The sequence below is a fragment of the Octodon degus genome, unplaced genomic scaffold (genome assembly GCF_000260255.1).
Source record: "Octodon degus isolate 3935 unplaced genomic scaffold, OctDeg1.0 scaffold00038, whole genome shotgun sequence".
Lineage (NCBI taxonomy): Eukaryota > Metazoa > Chordata > Mammalia > Rodentia > Octodontidae > Octodon > Octodon degus.
This window is the reverse complement of record NW_004524614.1, coordinates 8,483,694-8,494,013: the sequence shown is the minus strand read 5'-3', so window position 1 is coordinate 8,494,013 and position 10,320 is coordinate 8,483,694. Positions and strand designations below refer to the sequence as shown.

Genomic DNA, 10,320 nt, shown 5'->3' with positions numbered 1-10,320 from the left:
TTCTTTTTAGCCCACTGTCACCTCTAGCTGAGGAGTACTGAGAATGTCTGAAGGTACATAGAGGATGCTCCACTGAAGAGGAGCACAGAGAATGTCCAGGAAGGTGGAGGTGACTCTTTCCAAAGCTCTTTCCTGTGGACTGGCCCAATGCCCTGAGGTAGGAGTGGCTGGCTCCATTTCATGCATGCCCCAAGGGAACACAGAGTCATTACCAAATGAGTAGGTGTGCGATCTCCACGTTACCTGGAGCTGTGCTCCGATTCTTAGGCATCTCTGCATAATACATTGACAATGAATCAGGTGACAGCCCTGCTGCCTGAGGCATCTTTCCTCAGCGGAGGAAAGATGCCTCAGGACCTTGTTGGGTAGGGTGGCTGGCTAGTCATTCTGGCCTATCCTTCCCTTCCTCCTTTCCCTTGCATGCAGCTGGCAGATAAACAGCCTTGAACTTGAAGTTCTTTAGCTGCTAGGGAGCAGGGTGAGAGGATCAGTAGTGAGTGCAGACAATTACATAAGACAGCAGAGTGAGCCTCTGGAAGAGCGCTGTCAGAGAGATGCAGCCCACCCGCCTCCAACAGCAGCATGACACGTTCACCCTTCTTGTTATGAGCAGAGATCAGAGACTTCTAAACAGGTGTGTCACTTTATTTTCATTTTACTTTTTTCAAGTAGCAGGAGAACAGCCAGTTAATTTGCATGATCTCTAGTGCTTCTTCTCCAACTAAGCCAGACATAGATACATGTTTAAGTGGTTGTCATGGAAACCAGAGTGCATCGCTCTCCTCCAAGGTCTGAAGCAAGGATGATGAAAAGTTTAAATAATCACCATGGAAACCAGAGCAGATTCAAGGCAGGTTCAGATCTCCAGCACACTAATGTGAAGCAGGTAAATCTTCAGCGAATGGGGTCCTGGTGGAAGGCTAATTCTGAGTATCTCCTGTGGCTCTTGGAATCAGGATGTACTTAGTCACCCTCTCCACAGTCATAAGAGTTCCATGGCATTGGCAGAAAGGTAGTTGTGTTCAGAATTTCACTCTTTCTGATTCAGGCTGGATTTGAGGATCTTGCCCATCCTTCTCTATATTGTATCTTTTGTCAACCACCTTTCTCAGTATGTCAAAAGCCCATGGATCTACAGACACAAAGTCAAACTTTGTGCTTTATTGCAGAAAGCAAGACAGTCAAGGCAAATTCATGTCTTAAATAAACAAAAGCACTGGACAGTATTTTTTAATTCCAGAACTCTTTAGACAGCTGTTGGTTTCTTTGGTTACAATCCCGCCCCCCTACAGGCAAGTCTATTTGGAAATGAGTGGCTGATCATTAATCAAGTTTTGAAGCTCAGGAGTCCATAAAGGAAGAGACAGAAGATGCTATGGAAGGGTTCCTGCCCAAAGTGAGATGGATGATTTCAGATAAATCTTTTTTAAAAAATAATTTATTGAGAAAGAAATGACAATGAGACCATTTCAAAGTAGGTCACTAGGACAGTTAGAATAATTAACACATTGCATATTGTTGTCTTCATAGTAATTATTCATAGTACAAGATGCAGACATGATGTCTTGTCTAACACTATTAGTACAAATCTTTCTTCTCATTGAACTAAGAGAAAGTAGCTATATATCTAACCTAACTAATTTGTATATCCAGATGTGTATATATATTTCACTACAAAATGGTCCTTTATTTACATCCTCCTTTTTTGTTTAGTTTTGTTCAAGATAGGTATTCCATTGCCATTCCAATATTGTAGGTGTGTGAATTCAGCAAAGTAATCCAATATAGTCCAGTAGACCATAATAGTAGTGGGTTATCCACAGGACTGGCAATGTCAGAAGTTGTTCACTTGAGACATAATTTTATTGAGAAAAATAAAAATCTTGGGCCTGGGGGAAATCACCTCTTTGTTTTCTGATGTAGTTATAACTCTGGTAGCCTCTTAGGGATGAGGACTCAGGCTAGGACACAGAGTGGATAACACCTGACTGTAGCAGCCACATGAGCATGAGGAACTATGAGGACATGCTGGGACCAGTACTGAGATGGACACAGGACAAAGACATTTGACAAGCTGGTCACTACAGTGTTCTGGTTCTCCTGGATTGTGATACTTCAGAGCACTACTTGTGACTGTGATAGATATGAGTCTGAGTGCTGATGTCACAGATACATTTACTCAGTTATTTGTTGAGCACCTATTAGTGTCATATAAGCACATGAAGCTATAACAGTAAATAAAGCAAGACAAGAATCCCTAACACAAAGGAAAGATAGCCATGATTTATTTATTTTTATGCTTTTTATTTATTTTTATATTTTTAGGGAAGGGTCAACAGGGTGCTCAGGGTCTCACTACTAGATCAGACTCATAGTGATCTACCTGTTTATAGCCTCCCAAGAGCTGGGATTATAGGCGTCTGCCATCACACCCAGTCTCAATGGCCATTGCAGTAAGTCCCGGGGTGGGGCCAGCATGACAGGCCTGGGGATCGAAACCCTGGCCCCTGTGCCTGCTTGCAGACACTTTTATCTGCTGAGCTATTTGGCAGGCCCTGTAGTGCATGGATTTAGACAAGGGAAGAAAAAGCATGGAAGACCGAGAAGGTCAGAAGCAGGGAAATAGCTCCAATAAATAATAAAGTAGGTAGGGTGAAAGGTGAGAAGAGACATTTGGATAGACTTGCAAAAGCTGAGGAAGTAAGCTCTGAGGACATTTGTGGAAAACCTTCCAGGCAGAGAATGCCAGCAAAAGCCCTCAAATATGTAAAAGGAGATTGGTGTGACCAGAAAAGACTGAATGAGGGAGGAAAGTAAGAGATGAGGCCAGAGAGGTAAAGGTGAATCACACAGGATGCTTGGTGGGTTTTACATCTTAATAAAGTTCTGCTTATCACTGCAACAGGTCAGTATGGCACCTACCCCTATAGACCCAGCCCTTTTTCCCCTTGGTCACCAATTACCCTCTGCCCTCACACGATATCCAGTTCCATTGTTTCTGCCAGTTGAACTAATTACTGCTTTCCACACTGATGTAAATGGCATGACCCGCCAGTCCTGATCCACCAAGCAAGCAGACCACTACCTAAACTCCTCCATGGCTTAAGTCTATATTAGTCACACTCCTTCCACTAGCTCCTCAGGAGTGCCACACTTTCTCCCCTTTTTATGATCTTCTCCAATCTCACAATGAAGGCATTTTTTAAGGAGAGTCACATGGAGAGAAAACATCCTCTCAGGCTTTCACAGAGAGCAAATTGGTCAAGCAATGGCTGTGACTCATCCATAAGGCTGACACTGACAAAAGATCTACAAAGTGCAGTACAGGGCTACAGGATAAATCCTGAGGGTACTTGACTGACCCTGTCAGATACACAAGTTACATTTCTTGTTATATAGGTCTTGCTTTATCTTGGTCTTAACCATCCAGCAGAAAAGTATAAAAATGAGGTATAAAAAGTAAAGCCATATTAATATGCTGAGCTGTAAAAGGCTCAAGTCAACAACTTCTGATATTGCCGATTCTGCAGATAACCCACTACTATTTCGAATTGCTGGACTATATTAGATTACTCTGCTGAACTCATGCACCTACAATATATATATATATATGGCAATGGAATATCCATCTCTGAAATAAACAAAAAAAGGAGGATATAAATGTAGGACCATTTTGTAGTGAAAAATATATATATGTATCTGTATATAATACAAAATAGTTAGCATAGCTATACAGCTACTTTCTCTTAGTTCAATGAGAAGAAAGTTTTGAGCTAATAGTGTTTAGATAAGATATCATGTCTGCATCTTGTACTATGAATAATTACTATGAAGACAACAATATGTAATGTATTAATTATTGTAACTGTCCTACTGACCTGTTTTGAAACTGTCTCATTGCTATTGCTTTCTCAATAAAATTAATATAAAAAACAATGAAGGCACTTTCAAGTTTTACCTTATTTGCTTTTTATGTGCACATCAATTAATCCTATCAGGGCTGAGGGACTTTCTGAGCATGATGGTGACCCATAGAGGATTTGGAGGATTTCTAGTTTTACATGGTCTTTGGAGCCTTGCAGAGAATGGAGGAAGCAGGGAGGCCAGGTAGGAAGCTCTCACAGGAACTCAGGGGAGAGAAGGCAGTGATTATTAGTGGTAGGAGTGCAGCTGATGAGAAGCAGCGAAATTCTAGATGTATGGTGAACAGAGAGCCAACAGGCTGGGTGTGAGTTCTGAGAAACAATAGTTAAGGTGATTCTAGGTTTTCGGCCTGAAAAACTGGAAGGGTGGATGTAACACCGAGATGGAGCATCTGTGGAATGGATATGAGGGGGACGATCTGGATGCAGATTTGGACTTAATTTTCAAGTCAGTTATCTATCAAATGTCCATAGAGAGCCAAGGCAGCTGGAAAGACCTAAGGAGGCTGGGCTACAGATATTAGTTTGGGAATGGACAGCATATTGATGGATTGGGGAGAGATAACCAAGAGAATGATAAGAACATGGAAGAGAAGATGACCACCAATAACTGAACACTGGGGGGCTGTAATACTGAGTCAGAAAGAAGTATAGGAGCAAGCAAAGATGACCAAGATAGAATAATCAGTGAGACAGAAGTAAAAGCCAAAGAAATTGAGATTTTGAAGCCCAGTGAGAGAAGCATACAAAAGAAGCCAGAGGGATTGGCTGCTTCAAGTACAGAGAGAGAAATGAGTAGAAGATTTGTGAGTAAAATTGGCACTAGGAGGGATACCAGGACTCTTCAAAGAGAGGTCTTGGTGGTGGTAGGGACCAAGGGCAAGGTTGTGGTGGTCTTTTCAGAGAATGGGAATAAAATAATTGAAATGGTCAGCATATACAACTCTTCCTAGAACCTTCAGTCCAAAGGCTCTCTGAATTTCAATATTATTTTCCTAGAGTCATGCCAGAGATACTGTAAGTACACAATAAGAAGTCACTGAAATGATGTTGGCATGAGGGTCAATCCTAATGTTCAAGAGATTCTTATTTGATGAAATTAATAGTTTGGAACAATAAGCTATCAATAGCCTCTGTTTTTGTGAGGTAAGGTAGAAAAATGGACAAGGACTTACCCTTTCAGCAGAGGGAAAGCTCTGGATCTGAGCTGGAAGGATCCTTAGAGTTTATGTCCACCTTTCTTATTGTATTAGTCTGCTTTCTGTTGCTGTCACAAGCTATCTACAACTGAGAACTTAAAAAGTACAGAGATTTATTTAGCTCTCATCTTTGGAGAATGAAAGTCCAAGATTGAGCACCTCCCTCTTCTCAGCATCTGGCGAGGCCTCCTTTGACTGCAATACAATGTGATGGGTGGTACCATGGTGGGAACATGTGTGTAAGAGATCAAAACCCAGAGAACAGGGAGGGGCTAATCTTGCTCTTTTCATTGCAACTCATTCTCTTGGAAACTGACTGGGAATCCACAAGAGCTACATTAGTTCTTTCCAAGGCTATTGTCTCAAATAATGTAGCCTCCTTCTATTAGGTCTCACTTAAAATGTTTCATGACTCCTAATCCAGCCCTATGGGGGACCAAGCCTTCAACACATGAACTGTTGCTACTCAAGTTACATCCAACTATAGCACTTGCTGAACTGGAGGAGAAACCGAGGGCCAGCACTACAGCTCTGTTAATAATTAAACCAAGTCTAGAACTTGGTAGTCTTTGTTTTGGAGTCATTGCTTCTGGTCATTCCAAACAAATGTTGAATTTTGAGCAGCATTAACCTCTAAATACAGAATTTCAATTTTCCAGAATTCATATCCATCAGCGTTTGAGAAAACCAAATTTCCTAGTTCCAAGGAAGCCTAATTAAAGTTCCTGAGGAACTTAACTGATGCACATCTTTAACACTTTTGTAATTTAAATGTCAGTGAAGCAAATTTAAAAGAGCTTTCCTTGAAAGACAGTGTGAGTTTTCTGACTGTGTATCAGGGAACTGGAGGGGACCTTGGGATGATTCCTCTCAAGACAAATGCAAAGCAGTGTTTCATAGGAGGCTGAAATGATGGCCCAAGTCATTACTGATTCTCCATGATGTTCAGTGACAAATGGAGCTAGATTTTAAAGGATTAAAGAAAGGAAGAGGCTAGGATTTCAGTCTTCCCAAAGGCTTAGAAACACTCAGGCGTAGCTGGGCTAGAAAGCATTAAAAAGAAACAGCTTACCTTATTATGTGGGTGGGTAACTTCTGAGTGATTTGAAAGTGTGTTAAATACTTTATGCATTACCAAGGCACTGTGTGGTGAGCTCAGACCAGATCCTTAAACTCAAGGGGTGGATCTGGGGTGCAGCAGAGAGAAAGAGCAGGAGGGATAGCAGGTAGTTAGCAAGGCACGTGTCGCTTAGCAGAGGGCATGTGTTCTCAGAAGGACCACTAGGTATTTCACTGTGCTAATGTCATGATGTGCATGGATCAGTCACTCCATGTGGCCTCTTGATGTAGTAAAAGTGGGCTAAACATGTCAGGCTGCTGGTGCACATGGCATGCTTTCATTTTGTTTTATAAGTAGGTGTACTTTAAGAGCATAGTATAGTAACATAACTGTTTCTGTTTCTTATCATTATCAAGCATTACAAAACTGCATGTGCTATGCTTTTATACAACTGGTAGCACAGTAGGGTTGTTTGTACCAACATCACCACAAACCTGAGTAATATTTGCACTATGACATCTGGACAGCTATCCTATCATCAAGCATTGGGAGTGTCTCCACTTTATCATAATCTTTTGATACCACCACTAGAGATGTGGTCTGTCCCTGATGTGACATATAATGTGACATGAGATTGTCTATACAACTCTAGCCTGTACTTCTGCTCTGCTTCTCCCTCACCCTCATCTGTGGAGCCAGCTTTGCAGGGGACACTAATGTCTGTGTCTAGCTCCTCACACACCCTCTCTGAAGCTGCCACTGTATAAGGTATGAAGAGAGTGATACCAGCCTGCTGTCACAAAGCACCAGCACAGGCAGCCTCTACCAGCCACATCCTCCTTCTCAATGTCCTAGGATATACAATTGCATTTCTTTTCCCTGGGGGCACAGATTTATTCTGTTCTATTACTAGAAGATCCTATTGAAACTAGGTTGTCTCAGAATAGGCCCCAGACACTGAAGGTCTTTGCCAACTTGAGTGGAGGGTTGCAGGTGGTACCCTGGGTTTAGGCTCAGGAAGACTGGAGTCTAGCCCAATTCTGCCTCTTGCAGCTACATGACTTTGTGGGCAAACTTACCTAGGCATAAGTTTCCTCATCTGTAAAATGAGGATGTATACAATTTACTCCACCCTGGACCACTTTAAGATCAGATAATGTAATAGAACACATATGATTGGCTCTTCACTTTAGCTACAAATTAAAGTCAATAAGAAGCATCTAAACAGTTATAGGTGCTTGCACTCTTGGGCGCACACTGGAGTCATTACTAGAGTTTCTGAAAGTTTCCATGTTGTGGTGGATTGACATCCGGTGGTCACCTTCCTTATAACACCCAGCTGAACTGAACCAGAATATTCCTGGATGTGGAGAGCCCACTTGAGGGTTGCTGCCAACAGCGCAGAAAGGAGAACTGGAGGGGAAGATGGTGTGCTGCTGATTCTCCTGGAGAAGTTTGTCTCGTTGGCTTTCCTAGTAGGAACTTGACTATTCTTACAATTATCAGAGGAGCTCAGGACCTCACTGTCACTGAGGATAGCTGTGATACTTTTGGGGAGAGCTCTGGTCCTTACTTTGAAAGTCGCTTTCTAGCTCCAGTGCAGATCCCTCAGCCTGCCAGCACTGATCCTCCATCCTGTTGGTAAGACTTTCTGGCCTTCACCACTGACCTTTGGGCCTTGCAAGCACAGATCCATGAAGTGAACCTGCGTGAGACCTTGTTGTGGGCTCTAAGCCTCCAGCTGGTCCTGTGAGGGGCACTGTCATGGGCTCTACATTTTTAGCTGGACTCATTCAAGACATTGCCATGGGATCCAGGCCCTGAGCTGGATTCTTTGGGTCTTTAGCATGTGGACAGATTTCCTACAGTCTTTTGTATATGACTCTTTGAGTGACTATTATAAAATAATCCTATAAATTTATCTATCCTACATTAAATTGTTTCCCTTTCAAACCTTAACAATAACACATGCCCAGGCTCTATCCTGGACATGGGATTATGTCAATTATGTCAGCATCTCTGAAAATAGAATGCAACAAACCAGATTTTACAAAGTCCCTAAATAATTTTAGTGGTACCCAAAACTGAGGCCCACTGACAAATATGAAAATTACATTAAATTAACAAATGACAGACATATGTAAAGAATTATTATCAGTATGAACTTGAGAATTAAATACAATGATGATGACATTGAATAATTGCATGGGGCTTTCCAACGTACCCTTAAGAGCTTCACAGAATAGTGACAAAGTTCAATGAAGTAAATATGAGGAATTAGTAAGGTTTTCGTGGGGTAAGTAATTTAAAAAATACTAGCACATCATTGTGATAAGAGAATGCTCCTCTGACTTTAACACCCATGCAAGTTGCTGCAGTTTGTTTACATACAGATTCTGATCCAGTTCTGGGGTGCAGCATGAGCCTCACACTTCCTCTGTGGTGGGTCCCAGAGTTGAATGCACATGCTGAGGGACAGACTGGGTTCCAGCACTTGGCCTCCCATTCCAAGGAAGAGAGTATGATTCTATTCAGTAGTCATTTTTCTTTTTAGATTATTAATAAATCTTTCCCCCAAGTCCCCATTTCTGGGAAGTACACCCTCCTCATACTCCTGCAGTTTGAGTAGGCCCTTCTGGTTCTTACAGCCCCTGATCTTCATGGGTTGATTTCACTGTGCTTGTCCCACAGAGGGCTATACTGTGTCACTGAGACCCTTCTCGGAGTGATTGCATAGGGACCAACAGTGTCAACCACCTCCCGTTTGTGGCAGAGCTATGTAAGGAATGGGCTCATGGCTACATGAGGAAACTAGGGTGAAGAGGGAATCAGATAAGAGACTTGAGGCTGAGCAGCAGTTCAGTCTTTGCTCCTGGGATTTCCTGAAGTGGAGATTCTTCGTTTTTCCTGCCCTCCCTTTGTGCTATGAGCCATTTCCAAAATTCTTCTGTTCCTTTAACTCAGAATTGGATTCCTGTCAATGCAATACAAAAAACTCTGAACAATATACTAGCTGACTCATCTATGAGATGAAGTGAACATGGGGGTGTAAGTCATGGGGTTGTTATGGTGATTAAATAAGGTGACATGTAAGGTATAAGGAAATATTCCAATGAGGAAGCTATAAAGCTGGGCAAAGGGCTGCATCTATTTCAGTCTATCAGTTGGTACTTAGGAAATGGGCTATCATACAGGAGTTGGACTCTTGGTTTAAATATGGACAAGTTTGCTCCCTCAAAATCCACTCAGTGTTGAAATGCATGTCCCCAGTCTAGCCCAGACAAAATGATCCCCTACAAGTAACACAGACCCAAGCTCATCTTGGTCAGACCCATGCCCAGCCTTAGCTGTTCACTGGGGCTGTTAACTGAGTGTGTCTCACAGCAGCTCATGTGTTAGCATTGGAGTTCCCATGACAGCTGTGTGGGGAGGTAGAGCCTAATGGGAGGTGTTTAGGTTATGAATGTTTCACCTTCAAGAATTAAGTGAGGTCATTGTTTGAGAGTGGATTATTTCTTCTGCAAGTGACTTTGTTATAAAAGTAAGCTACTTCACATACTCTCCCTTGGCCCTCCACCTTTCCAGCATGAGGTAACGTAGCATGAAACCTTTCTCCTGATACTGTTGCTGTGCTTCTGGACTTCCAGGCGCCAGCAACACGAGCCACATCAGCTTTTCTTTATTAGTTTATGGTAATAGCAACAGAAGATAGACTAAGACGTACGTATCCTCCCTAATACTGAGGGGCATGGGCTGTCCTTTGGCCTTCTTTGGCATTCACTTGGTTTCAGCTTAGCTTCCAGAAATTTTATGTGTCTCCAAGTGCTGAATCTTCATGCTCTTTAAATTCTTATAAATTCCCAAAGTCCACTTTATATAGATGTCCCATATCAACAGTTCCACATCAACATCTTGGTGTACTTAATATCATGTAACACTAAAGGTACTCGAATGGCGGTATACAGTGGCCCCTCACTTATCCCAGAGGTTACTTCCAGACAGCCCTGCGATGAGTGAACGTGGGTGAAGTAGTGATGCTGTATTTGTTTTGGTATTTATATGTATTTCAAAGCTTTATAAACCCTTCCCACACTTTTATTTTTTTATCTTTTATTTATTTTTATTTTTTTATTTTTTT

At 42.0% G+C, this 10,320-nt stretch overlaps 1 protein-coding gene across 1 annotated transcript in view; it reads right to left on the bottom strand.

The window, feature by feature from the left end:
* Window positions 1-10,320, bottom strand: part of LOC101583765 (WD repeat-containing protein 49-like) — a 77,955-nt gene that overhangs the window by 58,814 nt on the left and 8,821 nt on the right. The gene's annotated exons all lie outside the window — the stretch shown is intronic.